At 39.5% G+C, this 24,186-nt stretch overlaps 1 protein-coding gene across 1 annotated transcript in view; it reads left to right on the top strand.

Moving 5' to 3' along the window:
* The window catches only part of KIF26B (kinesin family member 26B), a 300,765-nt gene that overhangs the window by 125,208 nt on the left and 151,371 nt on the right, over positions 1-24,186 (top strand). The gene's annotated exons all lie outside the window — the stretch shown is intronic.

Here is a 24,186-nt window from a genome sequence, read left to right as displayed (position 1 = left end):
CAACGGAAATATTTTTCTGTGCAGAAATATGCTCTTTGCAGAATATAATCTTTTTAGCCTAGTTGAATCCTTACGTAACTGAAGAAGTTGAAATAATCCTTGTTTTTTAATGCTTTTCAATAATTAGAAGGTTGACTTGGCAAAAGTTGTGGAAGTAATGAAATAACAAAGAATAAGCTATTTTTACAGCACTTCCAATCCAATCTAGTGAGAGATCTGAATTTCAAAACATGGAGTGAACTTTTGAGTGAACGCCCTAGGCATATTCAGGTTAACTTCCTGCCCTTTAGAGAGCCAAATATTAGTAATTCCACATGATTCTATTTTATTTTAAAGGTAAATGGAAACTTATAAAGTTGTTGGGCTCTGTAAATCTGGAAAGATTTTCCTCTCCTATTTTTCCTCACAAATGTGAGGACTGCATATGTTCAATCACTGTCACACAAGTGAATCGTGTAAAAAGGATTAAGAGCAGCATTTTAGAAGACCCAGTGAACATTGTTTGGGGCAGCTCTGCCATTTTTTCTCTACAGACGTGATGCTGCAATAGCAAATGTGAATGATGACAGTGGTCTTGATTTGCTGCCCTTTTCTGTTTAACTGCAAGCAATTTAAATTAAAATTGCTGAATGTACTCATATGGTAATATCTAACCAGAGTGCAGATCAGGATTAGCACATATTTTAGCATGAATTGATTTATGAAGATGGCTTAAACCATTTGTTCTTCATTGTTTCACTGTTTTATGCTGAGAGAATTCATTTGCTCTTAATATGCTCTGCTGAAATGTAGGAAACTAATTAAATTTACCCCAAATCCCTACTGTAAATCTCAACATTTTAAGTAGAATTCTGTTAGTTTCTAGCTGATGGTGTGAATTTTTGGGTATACTTGGCCAAGCAGAGATCTCATATTTAGACTGTTTATTTTTAAACTGTACTTAGCAAGACAAAAATGCCTGGTTTAGTTTGGGGTATTGCATAATTAGATTAATATCACTTATATAAGTCAGTTTTATTCAAGTTATATCATCTGCTGACAGTTCAAGCAGCAAATCCAAGTCAGTTGTTCACTGCTTGACCTTTTAACAAGAAAATCCACAACTTGTTTTCAAAATGTGGATCTCTCATTAATTTTTGTTTTGCATCTTATGTGTCTGTTTGCATTTTCGTAAAGTTGGGGTAAGAAGCGTAAGAACCTGCATGTATGTGTATTATAAAATACGAAGTAGAAGGCAGTGGTTGTCAAACTCATTAACATGGTGCGCTGTTTACAATATGAAACAGTCATTCGTATCAGGTATATGAATTCTAAACTTTTGCTTTTTCTGATTGTAAGTGGCACATGGAGTAATGACTACCACCTATGCCTGGTTTTTTTTGAATGTGTGTCCCATCCAATGTTTTCATGGTCAGTAAATGAGAAATTATTACACAGCCAGGGAAACTTGCTAATGTAAAGCTGCAGTTGGAAGTAGAAGAGTAGAAAATATTCTTTTGAAATTTGAATAATGTCCCACAGTATTTCACTTTAAGTTCCCTAACAAGCAAAGCAAACCTCAGGTGAGGCTCAGATATAGAGGTCATCCATCATCAGGGAAAAAAACCAATTAACTAAAATGCTATAGTATGGAGAAATGTCAAAGCATCCATGGGAACTTTTGGTTGTAATTACTTGAGAAACATCAGGAGTGGAATACTGGGAGCTCATAATTTTTCTGTTCTCAGGCACTACTAGTCCAACAGTGATACTCACTTGGTGGGCCTACAGCTAGCATTGAGCCATGGAGAAGTGTCTGAAGGCCACAGTGACTCTCAATCTTTTGAAAAGCCAGGAGACTTATTAGTTGTCTCAATACTCGACTGTTATGTTTCATGATCTATAGCTGACAGATTTCCAAGCCAGCTAAAAGGGCTGCAACCTCTGTGAATTGTCATGTGTCGGGATATTGCTGCAAGACAACTTATGATATGTCAGGATTCCCATGGGACAGTATGTAAATATTTTAAAGGAACAAACATTGAAAACTATTCAAAATGCTCTGCTAGTAGGCTTATGAAAATTAGATGATACAGGTATGAATAATGAATCTCTAACGGCGATTCTGACACAGAAACTGAATTCAATCAATTGCACTTTTAATGACAAGCACCAAACTTGCCTTTCTGTTCGGGGCTATCACTCATTTTTGTCTCAGATATCCTCCAATCCATGCTAATTTAGCATCATCTTGCTTCTTACTAGCACACATTTGTGATGAAAAGAATGAATTTAGTGAATGTGAAATAATGGTAAGATTCTTAACACAAAAAAAATCATTCACAGAGCATTTTAATTTTAGGATTTTTACGTGAGTTAACTTTTGCCTCCAGTTTGGATCTTTGTCATAAGAAGCACTGCATTTTTGGGCTGTCATAATCTAAGGTGTACTAACCTCTTGCCTTGTGTCCTCCAAGCACAATGTAGGAGTGTGCCACCTCCAGTTAAGTGAGAAGTATATGCTGGTGCTGATGCTGCCAAAGAACTGAGGGAAGGACCTTCTGTCGCTTGTCTCCCTGGTGTCTCTGTGAAGCTCTAGCAGGTCAAGGGGCATTGCACTGAACCTTGTTCCTATCTGTGCTGGTTTCTACATGGAGAAAATTTCTGGGACTCTGACTTCAGCTTTGGCCTGACTACTCCATAAATAAACCTGTCCTTCTGAATAAAACTTCTCTGTTGTGACTGGGCTGTAGAGCTTCAATAGTCCCTCAAAGGGTGATAGCACAGCGCAGGAACTAGAAGTCAAAACTGGACTAGAGCCTTTCAGTTGTCCTTACAATGCCTAAAGGTTTTTGGGATCTCGGTACTGTTCCTTGTTTGCCCTATCATAGTAAGCTTGCTTTCTTGGAGAGGAAAAACTTTTATTGCATCAGGACAAAGGAGAAACATAAAAGTCCATTTCACTTTGGACCTCAAAAAAAGATAAAAATTTTTGAGAAGGAGGTATTTTTACATGGTAGTCTTGAAAGTTGTTTCCTGTGGCTGGTCAGGAAGTGTAACGGAGTATCTTGAACAAAAGCCCGCCTCAGTTTGAAATCAGATATAGTCATATTTGGATTAATTGAGCCTAATGGGAATATAGATAATCTTGAAAGTAGCCTGAAAAATCTGTTCTAGGGATCATTTTCCATGTCTTTACACAGCTTAAACACTAAGCAGGGCCACACAATGCTACTGTTGTAGATGTAGCAAGGCATGTTTTTCAAATGAAGGGCAGAAATGTCCAGATTTTTAAAAAAACTTATTTTGAGACAAAATAAGAAGAGAAAACCTTAGCTTTATGTATAACTGACATGTAGGTACTCAGCACGGGATAAGCTCTAGATACAGTTACCTCCATTCTTGGAAAAAACTGCTGGTGACTCTTTCCACACTCATTCCCCATCCCTGTGTGGTTTGGCAGCTGCGGGAGGAGGAGGTGAGGCAGTGCCTTTCTGCCAAGGGGTATTGTGAATGTTGTGTTCATTGGAGCTGCTGAATGCTCCACGGATTTTCCTTCCATTCCTGAGAATCCTTTTTGAATCTTTTAAAAAATTCTGGTACATATTGCATGAACTACAAAGCTTATATGAGGACACTATTTATGGGACCCTCTTGTTAAAGCCGCTGTGCTGTTTTGATGACTTAGCACTCCAGAGACCCCAGAATCTTGTGCCTCACTGTTTTTGGCACACACGTGATAAACTATCAGCTTACCACACAACTTTTGACGTTTGCTGTTTTTCCTTATAGGTGCAATATTATGTGACTTTTGTTGAAACTTAAATTAAGGAGCTAGTCTGCATAATCTTTCTGCTTATGGGGAAAATTTTTAAAGCCCGGGGCTTAGATTCCAGGAAGACCAGGGCTTTTTCTTAAAGACTGTGTATTCTTTTAAATTAATCATACCATTTTAAGGTCCTGGCTTGAATTTTTCAGAGGTCTGGGGGAAGTTCAAAAAATGAACTTTTCCTGGCATTGCAACAGAGGGTTTGTCGGAACATGCGCAGCAAAAACAGGTAAGAAACAGAGGCAGCAGCTAGTAGAGAAGGAAATGGGTTGGAGTTGGTATTTCTGTACCACAGAGCCCAGCTTTGGCTTGGGAAGCTCCACGGGAGAAACATTTGACTTGTGTCAGTAGTCCAGCTGTAACTGGTGTAGCTGAAGCGTTACACTAGCATATGTGGAGCCAGGCCAGGAATCTTCTCTTGGTATTCCTGCAACTTGTGCAGGTGCACAGCAGGCTGTGCAGGCACACCCAGGGCATTGGTGCTGCTGAGGCCTGAGAGACCTCTCAGGAAAGAGCCTGTGAACATTGTCAGAGAGCGAAAGCTGCTTGTCCCATGCTCTGTGCCTTTCTGAAGAAAGTTCTGTTGAAGTTTTGAACGTTTTTAAATGGTCTGAACTGCAGATGACTCAGATGACAGTGTTTCTTCATGCTGAAGAGTGGTGGACCCAACCACTCTTTCAAGCCACGCAGTGGTTCCCTGGTTTAGGGACTGCTTGAGAAGTCCTCCCTGTCAAATAGTGGTGACCTCAACATCCCTAAGAGAAAATTATTTTCTGAGACTTAGGTGAAAACATATTTTGGTTTCTTGCTGTCTAAACTATGCAGAACCTAACAGGATTTTCTTTCATTAGCTGAACAAACTGAATTAAACGGTTAAATTGTGGTCAGTCTCTCAGATGTTTTGAAGAACTATATATTAACAACTCTGATCAAAATTTCTACTCTTTTCCCTCATCCCCATCACATACTGCATAAGAAATACGTAAAAAGAATGTTAAAATAAAAGATCCATAAACTGTCTTTCAGTAGGAATGCTGGCAGCAAGTTTTAAAACCTCTGTAAATCATTTTCACAAATATTTCTACCTTCAAAGCCTGTCTCAGGGCTGACTAGTAGGGGAAACTTCAATCACAGTGATCTCAATCAACCTGAAAGACCATGAAACAAGTATTTAAAATTGGCACCTAGGTTTGAGTGCACAACTTCAGGGGCTGATTTTTCATACTTGCTCAACATTCATCAGAAATGTAGGAGATCTATGTTCATAGTCACTACTTTTCTGTGCTCCCCATTGCTGTGAGAGCCCTAACTAACAGGCCGTTTCTACTTCCTGTTATTGGTGTTATTTCATGTGGATAAAGTAAATGCCAGTCAAAAGGGAATCTTGACTCTCCTGAAGCCAAAGGCGGCTGGCAGTTGGGGCATAAAGAATACTCTTTCTGTGGTTCAATGTAAACAAAATAAAAATGTCCTGGCAGGAAAGACTGCGTGAGCTACATGCAAGAATAGCCAGTGCCTAGTAGTGGAGGCAATGATCTGATATGCAATAAAAAAATTAGGACTTAAGTGCCACATCTGGTTGAGGGAAAGCAAAGGTATTTGAATGATCTCTAATTTTGCATTGTAGTTCTATCTTGGGTCCCAAACAATTTCCAGTGACGTTTTTTTTTCAAGGCTGACGCATTCCCCATGGCACTTTTGTTTGAATCTGTTCATATCTTTTGATTACAAAAAAGTTTAGCAACAAGATTCCAGACTAGGTCCATTTCTAACAGGAAGTGTGTAGGGTGCATGTCCGAAACCATGGTGTCTGAATCTTTGGATACTTGCACACTGCCGTTATTTAAACAAAAACTTAAGAAAATGTATGCACTTTTAGACCTGGGTTGGAAATCTAGTTGTGATATGTTTAATTTGGCATTGGGCTGTAAACAGAAATAATTTGAACCTTCATGCCAATTAGATCCGCTATATGTTGGCTGCAGATTAGTAGCTTTCATTCACAGCTTAAAATACAGATAATGGATGTTGATTTTTAAACAGGATTTTGGGAGTGATCCATGGAGCTATAAAAAGAAATAAGCTAAAATTACCCTTAGATTATCGTAGAATACTATACTTGCAGGGGCGTGCCATCTGCTTAGCCTCAAAGCACGTAACTGATAAAAAGGATGTAAATCCTTCTCATGTTCCTAGTGTCAAAGTAATCCACTTCAGATGTACAGGGGCATTTACCTTAAGTTAACAAATATAGTTTTCTGGACTAAGCATGTTTTAAAAAGAATTATTTAGAACAATCTAAAGTAAAAGATTACTATCCAGGAACAATTTATTGACAAAGAAATTAAAATTCCAACCCATGAAATGTATGTTTCTTTGATGTTATGTCTGTATTGAAATATGCTACACCTGCTTCTGTGCACCGCACAAGGCAAGTGTTTTCTGATCTGCACTTGCCCCACATATGGTATGTTTTGTATTGATGGTAATGGCAATCACTGAATAATAATGTTACTGAAATGGTCATCAAGATTTGGAGTTTCTTGTGTAACTAGCCTTTCACAGTCTTGAGAAGTCTTGATAATTTTCTAAGTAAAGCTCCCCTTTCCTCCCTTTTTCTTTGGAAAGTTTTGAGATATTATGTTGTTTCTCTGTGATGCAATCCCCAATTCCATCTTATAAAATCTGGTTCTGTAAAGCAAAGGACACATAGCATGAAAGTTTTTCTGCTTAAGAGATCATTTTAAAATGGATGTCTCCGAAGTATAATGCATTATATTAATTGTTTCTAATATATATTGCCTGAAAACCAGAATCTTAGAGTTTTTCTGATTCCTGTAAGAATCTGTGGTGTTTAGTTACAACTTTTTGTTTCTGTAAATGTGTGAGTGCTTTGCATCATTTTCATTTTTACTTTATGTACACAAGTTTGTGAACTTGTGTCTAGAATTCATTTGCCCTATTAATTTTTATATGATCAGTTATGTTCAATTTAAAAAAAATCATCTGGGAATACAATACATTTATATGTGCTTTTCCCTCCTTTTTTCTGTCTGCTTATTTTCTCAAGTACAACTCCATGAAAATTTATGGTAACCAGGGACTCCATTAGCTGGTAAGCAAATACTGTCCATCTCTCTCAGATCCTAGAGTCAATAACTGATTATATTACAGTGAAAAGGGCCAGTAATGCAAACACCTACTTAATCTACTTCATGCAATGTACATGCTTTGTAGAAGCTCTAAATGTTACGTAGCCTCTGTCAAGGCAGAAGGGGGTAACCAAGACACTTCCTGTCTTCAGTAGTTAGCAATGGCCTTTGTCCGATGTTTCTGAGATGTTACCTTAGCTTAAAGTTTGCTTTCTCTATTTGTACCTCACTGATTGCTGCTATTACAGATAAGAAGCTTTAGACGTGTAAATGACTGTGCTGGCCCCATTCTTGCTGCAGCTCTCATGTCTTAGATGTTGTGTACTGATAAATGCTTTGCGTTGCTGGGAAGAATATTGGATGTTGATGATACGGCACTGAGGCACTGATTATTTTAGTGGTTTGCTAAGGAAGGAGGCAATTTTTCATGGATTTGTATTCCTAATTCTCCTAGGTGATTTCAAGCGTTCAGTACAAAAGTACCTAGGTGTATGGAACTCGAACTCCTGCTGCTCTCCATACACTATGCTAAAACAGAGGTAACTTCTTTTCTGCTTCTCACCACATCTTGTGATTTCCTGCTGATTTCAATAGATCGCAAAGGGGGAGGCTAACTAAGCATAGGTTTGGCCTTCTAATTTCTAAGAGGGCTCTTGGGGTGCCAGGGTACTTGCTACATGAACACCTGCTCCCTGCTGATTTAGGAAAACTTAAAAGGAACTGAGGCTACTTCCTTCCCTCGGCACTGCCTTTCCCTGCACCTGACATGTACATTGAGAAAAATTGCTAGCAGCATATGTAGTAATCCTTCAGCACCTGTTATCAAAGACTCTTGGTGTTTAATCTTGCCTTTTACTCTTAGGGCAGTGAAAATAAAAATGGTCAGCATTAATCTTCTGACTTCTAGTATAGTTGTGACTGCCAACTATAGTATAGGCAACCTCATGTTGATTTACTCTTTTGCATATTTCTTGCTTCCCTTAAACCTTGACATAAGAGTTCTGATTTATAGTGTCTCTATCTTGGCTTGCAGAGAGAGAAAGATGAATTGATGTAGTTGCACTGTCGATAGTAGAAAATTATATGCACTACCAGTTGTTTTTTCCCTCTGTTTTTAACACCATCAAACTAACCTTCACTCAAAGAGATCATAAATCCATAGTAACAAGACTTTTTCGTAAACACCTGTAAGTTCAGAGTGGCAAACTTTTTATTCTGATTACTGCTTTCCTTTTACAAGAAGTACTGTTACAGTGCTGCCCCAGCAGCCTTGAAATTCCAGCTGTGATTTACCCTGTCTGTAGAGTTCTCCACCGCCTGCTCAAAGAGTCGGTGTTTTCTTAACCTTGAGAGCAATCTATTCAACCGCTGAATGGCTTTTGCTTACAATTACCAATGAATACAGACCATTTTAGTTTTCCTTGCTCATAGAATAAATACTCCAACAAGAAAATGGGTTGAAATGTTGAAGTATTTGTTTATTGCCAAATAATTTAACATTAGGCAGACAACTGCCAGTGGGGTTTGTATATATGCATTCCTGTGATGTGGTTGTAAAATATTATAAGACCACAGTACACCTGTAGACATGACTAGGTGGATTGTAGCAAATAGAGATTTAGAACCTCACCTCTTTGACCAGCTGTAGATTGAACATGATTCCCATCTTACAGCTGCTGTCCATTGGCATGTTTCAGTGAAACTATTGATTTGGTCTCTTCTGAGTAACTCAAGTTCAGCATTACAAGCATGCATTGCATGCAGGACGGGCTCCAGAGCTTTCTACCATGCATCTTGATTTGACACTGCTAGTTGCCTTTCAGGAGACAGACCTGTTAAAGGATAAAACAAGAAATGAATGTAGACATTTAGGAAATAAGTAATTACAGGAACGTTGCAGCTAACAGAGACAATTTTCCCTGTGAATGCATTTCTTGAGATTTCATGACTTATGGGTGTAGCTTTAGAGGTTTTCTTATGATTGGAGAATTCTAGAGGCTTTTTCCTCAAGTGTATTTTCTGTTTTTTAATAAAAAATTGGCAGTGATTTCTTCAGTCAAAGTGTTGACAGGGTCTGCCTCTTCTATTCAGCTGTCTATTTTCAGGAAATCAGTAGAGACTTAATTTCTTTAAGATCTCTATTCTTCTGGTTAAAATTGGTCAATGGATTCAAATGTCCTTTTAGGGTATAGTCAGAGAGGTTCATGTAGATTGTATATTAGTCATCCTCATTTCTTTGAATAACCAGGCTAAAAACTACTGATGATAACTAGTGAGGCAATCTTTGGTTTTATTATCCTAACAGTCATGAGAGAAAGGAACCAAGCTAGTTACTCTGTTGTGAGAATTACAGCAATAATCTCTTTGAATCTAAGAAAGAATGCTGAATAAGTGAAAACTGTGCAAATCTAGGCAAAGACAGAAAAGACAATATTAGCAGAAATTATTTCTGTTTCTTTTCTGAATACCTCTTTATATGCAAATACAGGGAGAAATCAGTCAGCCTTTCATTAGAAAGGAAAAAGTACATAAAGAGAAATTGGGCAGCACTGTGTCTCTTATTCAAGCCATTTGTAAGCAAGCTGAATTACTAACCTGTCCAGGATGGAGCATATCAACACTGTATGGAAGTTCAAAGTTGCCTATTTCTGTTTTTGCTTTTTATTACTGTAAGAGAAACAAATTAATGTGAATCTAAGCTTTCTCATTAAAATTCCTTTTCCAGCTCACCTCTTCCACCTTGTTTGTTCCTTCCCACAGCAGCATCAACCTTTTATTAAGACAGAACTACTTTGATTCAGCTATGTGATGTTGTGGAAATACCTGACTAGTTGTGCAAGGTGAAAGAAGTCTGAGTTATGTCCAACTATGTATTTCTAAAATGTGCAAGACAGCACTTGTTCAGAGATTCCCAAGGGTCCCATGGCCTTTAGTTCAGGTCAGGTAATTAACCTTGAACTTCCTGTTTGACCCTTGCTTATTCAGATTTATTTCAGTTGTCTCCATAGGAGACTACACAATAGGGGGTGCGCTCCAAAGCTGGCATTTCTGTTGGCCCCAACTATTACCTGTCATGCGTGAGACACTGAACCACCGTGAGATAAAGCAAAAGATAATTTCTTGGATCTTTGAGTTGTAAGAGTCTTTAGGTTTCACACACTCAGATTCTTGGTTGTTTTGTGGTTTTGTTTGTTTGTTTGTTTTTCCCTCTGCATGCATGAAGGTCAGAAGTGGACTTGCATAATGAAGGCTGAGAAAAATAATCCTGTGATTCCACAAGTTGAAGAGAAATATTTTGTATTACAGAACTCATGAAATAACGTTGAGAACTGATATGAATGAGGAATACATATATCTTCTGAATCAAGCTATGCATGGGCATGGGACTAGAAGGAAGGAAAACAAAATAAAGCTCTGAAAAGAAAATAGAAGTATTTCACTAAGTCATGAAATTCTGGGAGCACCAGTGAGCTAATATGCCACGATTTAAGGGTTTAGTGGAACAATCCAGGTCTCCAGGAACAATACTGGTCATGACATTGATCCAGGGCAAACAGGAAAATACCTGCGATGGGATAAAATTTAAAAAAAAGATATTAAAATATTGCCAGTGAGTTTAGGATTATGGAAAACAGGTGTTGGTCATACGGGCTTGAAATGTTTTTCCTGAGGTGATTACACATTTAGTTAATAAAGTACAACTGATAGAATACAATCTATGTGGATTTCACTGAACTGTTTGGGTTAGCACCCTGTGAATTCTTGATTAATACTTTACAGCAATGCAAAACAAATTGGGAACGCATTAAATAGACTAAACTAGATGAAATTAATGTATTACGTTAAGTGACTCTGCCCCTGTTGGGGTTCTGTAGAGACACAGAATGCCATAGGGTACTAGCTGGAAAAATATTGTTAAACCTTTCAGGTGGTGTTGGGAAGGTTGTTAGTAACAGATTGCTTAGTCATCTGGGCCAACAATAGGTATTACGTTGGTGTCAAATGTAATATCATAAATCCAATAGTAAAAAATGTACACCATGCTTACAGAATAGGGGCCTATGTACTGAGAAGCGCTTACTGGAAAGGATCTGTATGTCATGCTTAATTAGTTGCATATGAGCACACAGCGGGACACTGTGGCCAGGAGGCCTAATGCAACTCTTGAATATCTGTAAGAATAAGAACATATGAAGAGAGACTGGGAAGTTACTTTAACTCTGCATTAGGAATCGATATGGCCACTGCTAGAATACTCTGTCTAGTTCTGATGTCTACAGTCAAGAAAGATGCTGAAAAACTGGAGAAGCCTCAGAGAAGGGACACTAAGATGATTTAAAGGTTGGAAAACATGCCTTCCAACAGCTTGACTTTAGTTTATCAAACAGATTTAGAGAGAGATGTGTTGACAGTGTGCAGGGAACCTCTGCAGGGAACAGAAACGTGATACTAGAGGACTCCAGTCTAGCAGACAAAAGCATGTCAAGATGTCGTGGCAGGAAGTTGAATCTAGACAAACTCAGAATCATAATGAAATGTGCATGTTTAGGAAAGGGCAATGACCTGCTGAAATGACAAGAGTAGCAGAGAGTTCTCTTTTAGTGTCTCTTTTTTAAATTAAAATTGATATTTGAACAAAAAAGGCTGTAGTTAACCACAGTTTGGGGGGCTTTAAGAGATTTAATGTAGGGAAGATCCATTGCTTTTGCTATGTGGGAAGTTACATTAGAGAGACATAATAGTCTCACTCAACAATCTGGGAAGACATACTCACTTGCATGTGAAGGCGCAGCAACAAGGAATAGTATTTCTGCTCCTCTTTCAGACAGCAATGCTGTAACAAAGCACAAGAAAAAATTGCCATGAAGAAAGGAGTAAATTATTCATTCTCTTAATTTAGCTAGGAGTGATTAACAAGTAAGTCTTTTAATTGATGTGTTTTTTTGTAGATGAACTTCAGAGGTTGTTTGGTTTTTTGTTTGTTTGGTTGGTTTTTTTAAACTGCCAGTATCTGGAATTTTCATTTTTGCTTTTTTTATGCAATAAGGTGTGGGAATCTTTGGGTTTTTCATAGCTTCTATGGGCACACATCTGCTTTAGTGGTGCATTGTTTTCCTGTTCTTCTGAGATTCCATCCATTTCTTGTCTGTTTCAGAAAGTCCATCAGTATATATCATTAAGAAAAAAAAACCAACCCTCCCTAAAGTTAAAAATGCTTTACTTCTTCCTTTGCCTCTTGGGTTGAGGATGTCAGTCAGCAAAGGTGATTGGCGTTCATTGCTGACACAAACAGATCAGTAAAACTCATATGAGTGGGAAAAGAGCATCCTAATATTTTGACATATAAATTAAGAGGAGAATTTAGCAGCCGAAGTTGAAATAAAAACCATATTGTATCTCAAGGCAAAGGCTTTGGGGCAAATGTCTGTGCTTTAAAATTACTGAATTGATGAAACCAATGCAAAAAAAAAAAAACCCAAAAAATAAAAATCCCAGCTGTTCCACTTGATGGCTCGTAAAATCTGAATAAAGTCCTTCAAGGGCTTTTTTTATAGGGAGAGACTATTTTTTGTATGCGTAGTTATGGTAGCATCTGGTTCCCATCTCTGGGAATTCAGAGAATCCACAGGCACCGACATGCTGTCTGCTGCAGAGAAGCTCTACAACACAGATAAACGCTTCAGACAAGTGCGCAGTATGCAATGTAATTGTCTGCATGCTGGAAAGATGTCAGGGTTTGCTGGGAGGAGGCAAAATCTGAATCAGTAAAGTTTGATTACCATAAGCAATAGGAGCAGCCCTTGCATAAAATTTCCTTTGTTCACCTGTGAAGAGTGGACTGATAAGCTAGCAACACCTGAGTCAATAGGATTAATCAGTCAGAGAAGGTAAGCAAGGCATACCTGAGGCAAGAGGAGTTGGTGGATTTTCACAGAGGCTATATCCATTACAGAGGGTTCAAACAATGGGATCGGTAAACTAATTGTCAACAAATTTGAGCAGGAAATATAAAGGGCCTTTTATGAATAATCACATTGGATTTAGTAACTGTTGAATGACGAAGGAAAGCAGAATTTGTCTCGTTTATTTCTGGCTCATCACATTTGTCATTCTAATGCCTTGTCCTTTCTATAAACAGGATTTGTGTGCAAGAAGTAGTCACATTGTTATCTTATGTGAAATTATATTACATCATAGTAAGAGTTTGTTACACATTATTGACATCTGGTATCACAGAAAGCAAAATCTTAAGGATGCTTTGAACGTGGGCACAGACACAGCACTGATTTTTTGGCTTATATTATGCTCAGCACATTGTTTTTGCGTAACGAGTAGTGTGATAGAGCAAACAGAGATGTAAAAATTTTGCTTCTCTTATGGCTGGAGATGGACTCAACCTCAATAAGAGTCAAAACCAGAATGCATTTAGGTACATGTCTGTGCTTGAATGAAGCTTACCTTCATGCCAGGACACCTGCTTATGCACATATATACACAGAATAGGTGATAGCAGATATCCTTTGTGCCTCAGGGAACCACCATTGCACTGTGTGAATATGCCTGACTCTTGTATAGTAACCTAGAGGTTAGTGCATTTCTCCAGGAAACTGGAGAACTGGGTTCTAGGCATCCCTGAAGCTGAAAAGAGTAAAAAATGACAGCTCATGCAACCCAAAGGAATGTCTTTGAACAATATGCAAGGGTGGAATAGGTCCTTGCTCCAATAATGTCAGTGGAGGATGCTCCATTGTGTAGGGAGGAGTGTGGGATCCACAGGGCCACTGGCAGCAAGTGAGAGGGAGCAAGCCCTTCCCTAGTCCTGGAGAGCAGGGCTGGGCAGGTGCTGTAGCCACTGTTCTCTTCCTCCAGCAGCCTAACCTAAAAGAAAAGAGAGGTGCCAGCCATTATGTGTGACTTTTTTACTACACCCAGGAAGAAATTTGGGGCTGTGACTCCCTTTTCCACACAGGTGCCTAGTTCTGTGCTACAAAAGTGCTATGGTCTAGGAGAAAGACGTTATTTCAGAAATGTCTGTCTTCAGCACTTCCTATGGGTCAGCTTTTGTGTTTGCAGCATGCCAAGCTGGGGTGATGTTGAGCTGAGTGTCTCAATCTTCCTATACTCTGTATATAGAAATTAGGTAGCTAACCTGAGGTTTTGACCTTCCCATTAATAGAGTTGCTAAGAAATTGCCGTGCCTAAGGATGGCATGGATCTGGGCTGAAGTTTACACCTGAATTTGAAGAGTATGTTCAGACTAAAAGTTTCAGGTTTAATTTGCATTAAAAATAACAAGTACATTGTGAATACAAGAACCTTATATTCCTAGAATAAAAAATTCAAAATTGCTGAAGAGACCAGGTTTCCAAGAGCACTGAGATGGGAATGATTCAGGAGCGTAGGTCCCATTTTCAAAAACTACTGAAGTGCTTATGAGCTTAAATAACAGTGACTACCACTGGATATAGATTCCTGCACATCTAGGTAACTTCTGAAATTGTACCTGTGAAGTGATTACAACTTTTCCAGTACTTCCAAGAGGCAGATTTTATAGCTGTGTTCCGATTCAGATTTATCTCTGCTTCTGCCATAAAGCACTATTCTTGAATTTTGAAAATTATGTTTATATTTAATTCCTAACAAATAACTACACTTAAACCCCAAACACATTATACAATATGTTAGCTCCAAGGGACAATATCCTAAATGAAAACAGATCCTTTTCTTTTTCTTCATGCCAGCTCTTTGTTTAGCAGTATGGCAATTGCACACATATATCCCAGATGTTCATGGAAACAAAATTCCTCTTTAATTTACAGCAGAATCTGGTTTTATCCCTTGCTGGCTTTGTATTTGTCAAACACACAAAAGTTTAAAGCCTTATACTCAAATATGCTACAGTAGTATTTTGCATGCCTCTTAAAAGCTAATGTTTGTAAAATCACAGAATAATTCAGATTGGAAGAAACACCTGGAGGTCATCTAGTCCAACTCCCTGCTCAGAGCAGGTCCAGTTACGTAAAGTTGCTCAGGGCTCTGTCTCATGGAGCTTTGAATATCTCTGGATGGAGTTTCTACAACTTCTGAGTCCCTGTTCTGGTGGTTGGCCATGCTCATGGTGGAAAAAAAATTCTTTATGTATAATTTGAATTTGCCATGTTGCATTTTGTGTCTTTTGCCTCTCCTTCTGTCCCTGTGCATCTCCAAGAGAGAGTCTGGCCCTATCTTCTCTAAACCCTCTCATCGGTTGTAGACAGCACTAAGAGCTCCCCTGCACCTACTCAAGGCTAAGTAAATCCAGTTGTCTCAGCATCTCCTCATAAGTTACATGCTCCAGCCCCTGACCATCCTGGGTGTTCATCTCAGTGGACAAAGAGATCATTGTCTCATTGGAGAGAAGATCATGGAGATATGCCTTCAGTGAGATACTGTTCTAGAAATATAAACTGCTTATATAGGAAATCTGACTATTGTGCAATTCAGCTTTTGCTGGGACTGGTCTTAGAGATCATGCTCAAAATCTGAACTTTAAGATTCAGGTTTTAAACTCTGATGCTGACTATATTTTCCATTGCTTTTACCTGAGCAACACATAGTCAGGAGAAACTGAACTGATTATATATTTGGTAAGAAGATGTGTGATTTCAGATTGTAGATGTAGTAATTTCTATAGCTAATGTTTTCTCTGCTCTTTTCGTAGTGAATATGGGTAGTACTGTGGAACACCCATGGCGGTTCATTCGTGTTTGCTTTGCAAAGTCTTTGGCTGGGAGTCAAACAGCAGCGACAGCCCAAGCCTCTGTTTCACATACTCAGGAACTATTAAATATTGATGTTTCATGGAAAAAGCCATCATCGCGGACTGTGCCGATTTGGGCACCAGATGATTGTGTAGGCCGCAAAAGGATTTTTCCCTGGAGAGATTTTTTGTGTGGGCTGCTGCTGTGGGCTAAGGGGGGTGAAGGCTCAGCCAATGCCAAGGTCTTGTCAGGTGCTGCAGGGCTGGGGGGCTCCCCATGGGGGGTGGCAGGGCAGGGCTGGGCAGCCAGGGCCCATCCCACCACCCAGCCAGGAGCAGACAGGGTGCGCGAAGGCAGCCCTGTGCATTGGGCTCCTCCCTGGGGACAGGCTGAGGCCAGGCCGGGACGTGGGCCCATGGGTAGGCCCGGCACAGCAGGACAGGGCTGTGGAGAGCTGGAGACTGGCACTGCTGTGGCATCACTGGGGCAGGGACTGATGGCTCTGGGGGCTGACATGGGGTCCCAGGCCGTGGGCAGGTGGGGGGAGCTCCAAGGGGGCTGAGCAGGACCTTTAAGACCTGTGGATGCACTCAGGGCCCTGACAGACCTAGAGTTGAGGCTGGGGTTAGGAGAAGGGCAAAGCCCAGACCTGCAGCAGGTGTGAGGCTGAAAACGGGGTGCGAAACAACAATGCAATCTGTGAAAAGGTTTCTCCCCTGTGAGCTTGTTCATGTGGGATACAGTGCTGGGGGAGCTAAAGCTTAGCCAAGGCCTAGGATTAGGGTTAGAAGGCGAAAGCCCAGAGTTGCGTCTGGCATCGGGCTGAAAAGGGGTTGCAAAATCACAGAGCAGTCTGCAAAAAGATTTCTCCCTCAGTGATTTGCAGAGAAATTTGGCTGAGGATCTGATTAATACAGGGGAGGAATTGCTGCATTGCCTGCAAAAATTACCAGACTGTAAGCATCTATCAGATTCTCAGAGCACGTCCCATCCTGTGTCTGTAGCATATGAGAAACAGGCCAATAATTAGACCTGTCTGAACTGTAATTTTTGTTGGACTGCTCAGTTTGTTCAGCACTCTTTATTTTTACACTGGTACTAGTATAATTTCAAACTTCTTTGACTCCCAGTATGGAGGGTCAGCAGAGATGAATCCAGGAGTGACATTCATCTACGTGAACTTTACTGCATTGGCAACTAACTAGTACCGCTCTAGTTTTCTTATTGCTTCAGCTACTAGTGAAAGGGGGAATAGAGAAGAGTCAGGAAATTCAGCCCAGGCACAATTCATTTTGCACACAAGCCACAGAAAAACAGCAGCAAGTGCTAATTATGGTTTTTAAGTTGAACGTTTCCTCTTTATGTGTCTGTTTGCAAACAACAAATTCCCTCCACACCCACATAGTTGGAGACACGAAGATGATACTGGAGCATACAAATACATACTTGTCTATAAATTGACTTCAGACTTTCCTCCTTAGTATGGGTATCAGAATAGGAGATTGTTTAACTTGCTCAGTGAGTCTCTTGACTAGCTGGATCTGCCTAATTTTAGCCAACACCTTCCAGCCTGGCAAGCACAGGAAAATAAATGCAAAGTGGTGAAGCGTTCACAGAGTGTCCCTGTTCACCCTCAATTCTCTTCTTCCCTACTTTGGGGAGGCTGCTGTCTTCTGGCACTTGCTTTTAGATCTTTGAGCCCACAAGTCTTTAGACAGTGCTCCACCTTCAGCTGGAATTTTATTCTGGACAATAGCGGGGATAATGTTGTTATTTAGAATTTCTCCGTGAAGGGAAAAAGTCTTCTTTTCTTTCTTCAGTCTGTTGCTTCAAAGTTGATGTTGCAGCACCTGGTAGGTTGTACTTGTGCCCATGAGACCTGGCTGGCACCATCTCCTCCCTGTGCCCTGGTTTCTCAGGAAGAAGTGAAGAAACACAGAATGCTCCCACCAGGCCCCTGGTCGGGATGCCAGCACAAAGAGACAGCTGGAGACGAACTGCTGGGTTAGGGAGAGCTACCTGGCTTGGCGGTCAGGTGAATCGGCAGAGGAGCTGTGCTCAGCTGTGCGAGGACTAGAGTCGGGTATCCTGTAATGCATGTATTCTCTGGAAATGTGCAGGGGATGTTCTGATTCTCACTCCCTTCCCACCAGGGAGGATACAGCTCCTGATATCTGGCCATGATATTCCTTGTATTTCACCAATGGCTCTTAGCTCATTAACTTTAGGACACTGAGAATCAATTTTTGCTGTGTAATCAAGTTAAGAAATCCCTATCCCTCATCTTCCCCAGATGCTTACTCTTGCCCTGGTTTGGCTCTACACCTTCCCTTTGATTGTGCTGATGAAACTGTGGGCCGGCTCAGCATGCTACACTATTGAATGACCAACATTAAGAATAGCCCTCCAGCAACGTTTTTTTTGTAACCTGAATCATCCAGTGATTTTGTTTACAGCACTGCACTACAAATATTTGTTTCAGCACAGCTGAAAGGGGCAAGAGGGGGCTAAAATGAGAATCTTGTAGGAGAGAAGAAGGGGTGTTATCTCTAACTTCATCCTGAGTTATACTGTTGCACCTTCTAACGCATGAAGATGGAGAGGTACCACATGCCAAAACATATATTATTTCATAAAAGCAACACAAATATTTGTGTGTGTCAAAACATAAATGCTACTTGTTTAAGTACTGAAGTGTAATAAAAAAAATCACTTGGTTGTTAAATTGTTGATGCAAGGTGCACCAGAAAGGATGTTAGCCAATTGCCAACCTCCAGTTTAAGATTTGGGTTTGTCTAGATCATGAAGTAACTGAGATTTGAATCCCACAATACCTGATAATTTGTATATCTGTATAGAAAGGCTGCCTTGGTTCTGTTTGTTCAAAAGAATTTGTAAACCACTGTAAACAATAAAAGCTTGAGAACTGGTGCTTTCAGTCATATGTAAATTCTCATGGGCTTGTTAAAATTTATGGTCTCTAAATATGTGCAAATTATGATTAGCAAACAAGTCTCTAAATGATGGCTGGTGAGAGAGAAGAGTGAGCTAATACCTTTGTATAAACGTTCATGGAGCTTATTGAATTAGTCATTATAAATTGTATACATGTCAAATGTTGAGTTTTTTAATTCATCAATCAAGACAGTGTTACCCTGATTGTTGCTAAAAAATCAGTATTTTAAATGATTCCTGTGATATGCCTAGGTAGCCACAGGAGGTGTTCAGAGTGGCACTGAGTGCTCTGTGGGTTCAATTTTCCTGTCATTTAGCACCAGAAACTAGTCTTTTCCTTCTTTCTGATTTTTTTTTTCTTTTTCCTCTCCTCCCCAAATTCAGTAGGCTTATACCCAGCAATAGCAAAGCCTGCTAAAAAGGTGGAGATGACCATGTATATGGCAATGGAGTCCTTCAGGTCAAATTGTGCATGTGCTCAGTATTCTGGTGGAGTTTTTTCTACAGGGATGTGGCCAGGGAAGAGCAATGCAGGTTGTGCTCCTGAGTCCTTGGGGACATCAGTGCACTTCAGGCATTCTGCAGGCTGGCGGGGATTCACCGCCCCCCTTGCCTTTGCAAGGAACACTTGCCTGTTCCTCATGTGCTGTGAGGCTTCTCACTCCTGTTTTGCATCTTCCCCCCAGCAATGTCCACCCAGCAGCCGTTTCTGCAAGAAGCTCTCTGCTCTGCCAGGTGGGTTTGAGTTGCTTTGTCAGGACTGAACAGTGAGCTTAAAGGTAGATGATGTTTGGTTTTGGCCTGCAGCTTCTACAATGCAGTTCTTTGCTGTTTTTTTTCAAACTTCTCTACCATTTTGAACCATCTCTACCAACAGCACACTGTTGCTCGTGGAGATCCAGTTATGCACCCTGTAAAATAGAGCAGCATATTGAAATTAATAAAGATTAATTAATAAAGAATTAAAAGAAGGCAATGTAATTAATGCCAATCAACATGAAATTATGGAAGATAGCTCGTCAAAATGACTTGTAATCTCATCAAAAAGACATATTAAGTAGAGTTGATTAAATATAATTGCATTGATGTGAAATTTGGTAGTTGAGGACTCAAGTCTACTGGGTATGTAAAGAGAGGCAATGGCTAGGAAATAAAGAAAGGCTCAGAGTTGAAATAAGGTCTTTACTATGAGGACAGTTAACCATTGCAGATTGAAGACTGGTAAAAGCTTATTAATGGTGATTTCTATAAATGTGCAATGCAGATCTGTGGCCTGCTGTATAAGAGAGCAACCATGGTGATCATGATGCTCTTTTCTGGGTGTATAAACCAGCAGATCTCAAAATGGGAAGGCACTGAATGTAGGCTGGGGGAGGATGAGAGGATGGTGGGCGCATCTTGCAGAAGCAGCAAGGAAATTGTAACTGTGAGTCAGGGATGGGGCCAGGAGAAAGAGCCGACCTGAGAAGCCATGCACTCTGAGGAACAGTGGAGCAGTGCATGTGCTTTTCAGTGACTAGGCATTTACGTTAAAATTTATGAAATACTCCATTTGCAAAAATGTTTTTGTAAATTTCTCTTAATTGCACAAATTCTCCGTTGTAAAATTATGGATCTCACTTGTCCACCTATTGTCATGATGCACAGTGCTTGATATTTGACCATTTGACTTTTCTTTTCTTTTTGAGTGATGCTAATAGTATAGAAAGTTTCTGCTGAATGTGAACAAGTAATATACCAGTTGCACTAAAAAATAGAAAAAATCATGTATCTAAATATTTTGTTACTGCCACTTTTTATTTACATTAAATAGTACCTTCTACTACTAATGCACCATTTAAGTCTGTGGAAAGACATTGGTCTGAGTAAGACATGGTATTCAAGCTTCATCACTTTGAGAACAGCTACAAGAAGTGTTTTGCCTTAGGATAAACTTGAGTGAAATTGAGCTTGGAAGAGCTATGGAGATTCCTTTAGGGCACAATTCCTTCCTTTCTACGCCCTTATTCTAGGTCAGATTTAGAAGCTTGTAATTTACTTCTGACTAACTTCCGACATCATGTTTTAATATCCCTTAAGCATCTCAGTTGCACCAACTAACACAAAGGGGATAAGTAGTCATGGAAATAACCCGTTTCTTCCACCTTCCTGTCTAGTCCTTGCCTACCTGGTCTGGTGCAAAAGGGTCAGTTCTGAGGAAAATAATATATTTTGTTTTTTTTAAAAAAGCTTTCCCGACAGAAGAAGTCTCCTGTACTGAATCCTGACTTTGCGTCAGTGTGAAGCTAGTTAGATGACCTGCCAAGAACAAACCCAGCATCATTGGTCTGCACTGACTGGAAACTATACAAATTGCAGACTGTCTTAGGGTGGCAAGAGGAATCTGAAACACAAACTGTAATGTTTAAAAATGCAAATTGATAGGCTTGCTGCATGGTTTTGCTCAGTGTGATTTGCCTTTTACTAAAAGGTTCTGAGGAAGGGGAGTCAGCTGGGTGCACTCTTTGCTATGCACTCCATCTTTTAGCAAGCTCACCACGTCAGTGCCACACCACTCATGATGGTGGGTGGATATTTTTTGTTTGTGGTTTTTTCCCCCACTGTGATAATAAATAGGACTTCTACTCATCTGTAATATGAGCAACCTCATTCAAATGTTCAGAGAGAAAAAATATATTTGCCTGTCAAACAGTTTAAGTCAGTTTTGAACCTAGAAATGGTGCAAAGCCTTTCTTCATTTCCATTTTTAATAAATCTAACGGACTGAAGCACCTCACAAGTATCAAGCCTATCTTCAGTAAGGCTGTTGTGCTCCTCTCATGTTTCCAAATGTTGTCCTCCACTTTGCCTCCCTCTGGTCCCTGTCTGCATTACCCAGTTGGCAGAGCGCCTTCCACAAGGACCTCAGCAGAAGTGCAAGAGGGTGCTACTGGGCCTGTGTCAGAACATCAGAGCTGTCCTCATTTCTTACTGTGTGTAGTATGTGGAGTAGAGGCCCATGGAGATGTCAATTATAAATTATTAGTAATAATAATTAGCAGATAAAATCTTAGCTCATTTTGATATTGATGGGAGTTTTGCTATCAGCTTCACTGGTCAAGTTTTAACCTAACAAGAGGGCAAACCTGTTTGCCTGTTGTTTCTTAATCCACGAACAGCAATACTGATTGTTACAAAAAGGTTCCGTGGCCAAACAAGGTAACTAATGACACTGGCATCTAACAGTGGAAAGGTGATGTGAAATGCAGTTTATTATTATGGCTCATTCACCATGCTGTGGGCTCTGCCGCTGGAATCGATGAGGAGTCAATGAGGAGGAATGATCAAGTCCTTCCTCGGTATTACCTCAGTTTACATGCCAAATTGCATGTGTCTTTCTTGCTGCTGAACTTTATACAGGTCTTGCATTATTGCCGTCATTGGCCTGCTATTAGTAGTTCATGATTCAGAAGACCTCCTGTACAGACAGGTTTTCTGAACTTAAAAGGATGTGAAACATGCAAGTTAGTCAAAGCAGTTCTGAGATGATTTTGGTTATTTTGCCAGCTCCCCAGTTGCCTATACAACATCTGTCCCTTCTTTTTTCAACTGAATGAACTAAAATAATCAGTAATCAGCTCAATTGTACATGGGTTCAATTTTAATCTTCTTTAATCATCATAAATCTTCATTCTTGGTGTTTCCCAAGTAAAATCAAGAAAACTAATACTGGTGGTAAAAGGCTTTTTTCTTTCAAATATAGCTGTGGACAAAATTGTACCTCTGAAATAAATGTGCAGTTTGCCCACTGGTATTCCGTACTTGTCTCCAAAAGAAAGGAGCAGAAATGTTCCATCTGGGCTCTGCACTTCAAGAGTTGCAATAAAAATTTATATTACTCTAACCTCAACCTGAAAAAGTAAATATGCCGTGTAGCCCTTCTAAAGCTATTTCTTTTGATCTCTTGGTAGCATATGCATATAGAGGTATTCCTGACAGCTGTATCAGCTGCACTCTTTTAAAAAATATGAAGATGCTGAAGTTTTAAAAAAAATGCACAATGTAGTTTGTTTTCATAAACAGCTGTTTAGTATGGGAATGAGTTTTCTTGAAGGAAAAAAGATATTACTGGATTTAGTATTTCTGTTTGATTATTTTTGTTTTTATTTGAGGGTTTTTGAATCATTTCAGGAATGTGGCTCTAGACATCTGATATCAGGATAATTAAAAAACTAGAATAAAATTTGAACCAAATTTCATTTCTCTCTGCATAGTATACCACTGCAAGCACAGACATTATTAGATATGAATTATCATCCTGGAGTTTTGATCTTCAGGATGAAGAGGCTGATTCAGCCCCTTTGTATCTCATGGTTTGTAAATGGCAGAACATCTTGTAGTGTGGCAGCCCACCCAGTGTGTTCAGGCATTACTTCTGGTCTTTGACCTGGATGAGCATCACGTCAGAAGCACCTTTTACATGAAACCTTCAGCAATAAAGTATGCTTGGGTTTACATATTGGTATACATGCTTATGCTGGGGGTGTGAACAAATGCATTTTGCTTCTGTGGAAAGTGAGTAACTGTTGGTTTACTTATTAGAGTAAATTCAGAATTTTTAATTGAACAAATATCACAGATAATTTTTGGCAGTACATGGACAGGTATTAGAGAGTGATCCAGTTCCCACTGAAACCAATAAAAGTCTTTAATATGATGGAAACTGGGTCAAGTTCTTTGTACGGTGCCTGATAGCTGTTAGGTGATATTTATCACTTTTAAAGTAACATCAACAGATATTATACTGCTTTGGATAAGGTAACCTCTTAGCTCAGGGCTTCATCTTCTTTCTGTTTTAACCTACATGGAATAAGTCTTTCTTTACTTGCAGAGAAAGAAGGCTTAAACTTTACAGAAACTTTGTAAAAGAACACTCTCTGTTGAGGCTATAGCTGATAATTAACTGGATGCCAGACAAGGTAGTTTAGATAATAACATAAGAAGAATTCGTACTCATTAACTCCATATTCCTATTAAAATCAAATTTATTTTCTCTCTCTCTTTTTCTTTTTGGCATTTGAATTATAAATTGTACACAATGTCATGGGCCACTGGACAGTCATCTGAGTGCAGCTTGCTCTGAATAAATGATGCTGAACAGCATTAGGCAAGCCTCGTTCCTTTACAGAGATAATTTTAATTAAATTTCAATTGACCTAAAAAAAGGAAAGAAACTAATTAAAATTATTAAGAGGTATTTCAGCTGACGTAATCTGTCAGTAAGAAAGAGAGAAAATCAATCTGCCAAAGAGTTTTCTGGCACCGTTTGTACTCAAAGCTTTTGCGTTATGATCTTTATTGACACCTGGAGGGGAAGGAGTTACCTAATCAGTAGTATCAAATCAATTCTTTTATGCACAAAGCGGTTCTGAATATCATTAGTGGAGCACCTTTCTCTGGTACATAAATGTTAGCTCAGTGTTTTCTTAATGCATGATTTTCATCACGTGTATTTAATGCTGCTGACACAATTGTCTTTACTGTTCTTCTG

The sequence above is a fragment of the Gymnogyps californianus genome, chromosome 3, assembly GCF_018139145.2.
Source record: "Gymnogyps californianus isolate 813 chromosome 3, ASM1813914v2, whole genome shotgun sequence".
NCBI classification, from domain to species: Eukaryota; Metazoa; Chordata; class Aves; order Accipitriformes; family Cathartidae; genus Gymnogyps; species Gymnogyps californianus.
Note: the sequence above shows the minus strand (reverse complement) of the source record. Positions and strands in the feature narration are given on the sequence as shown.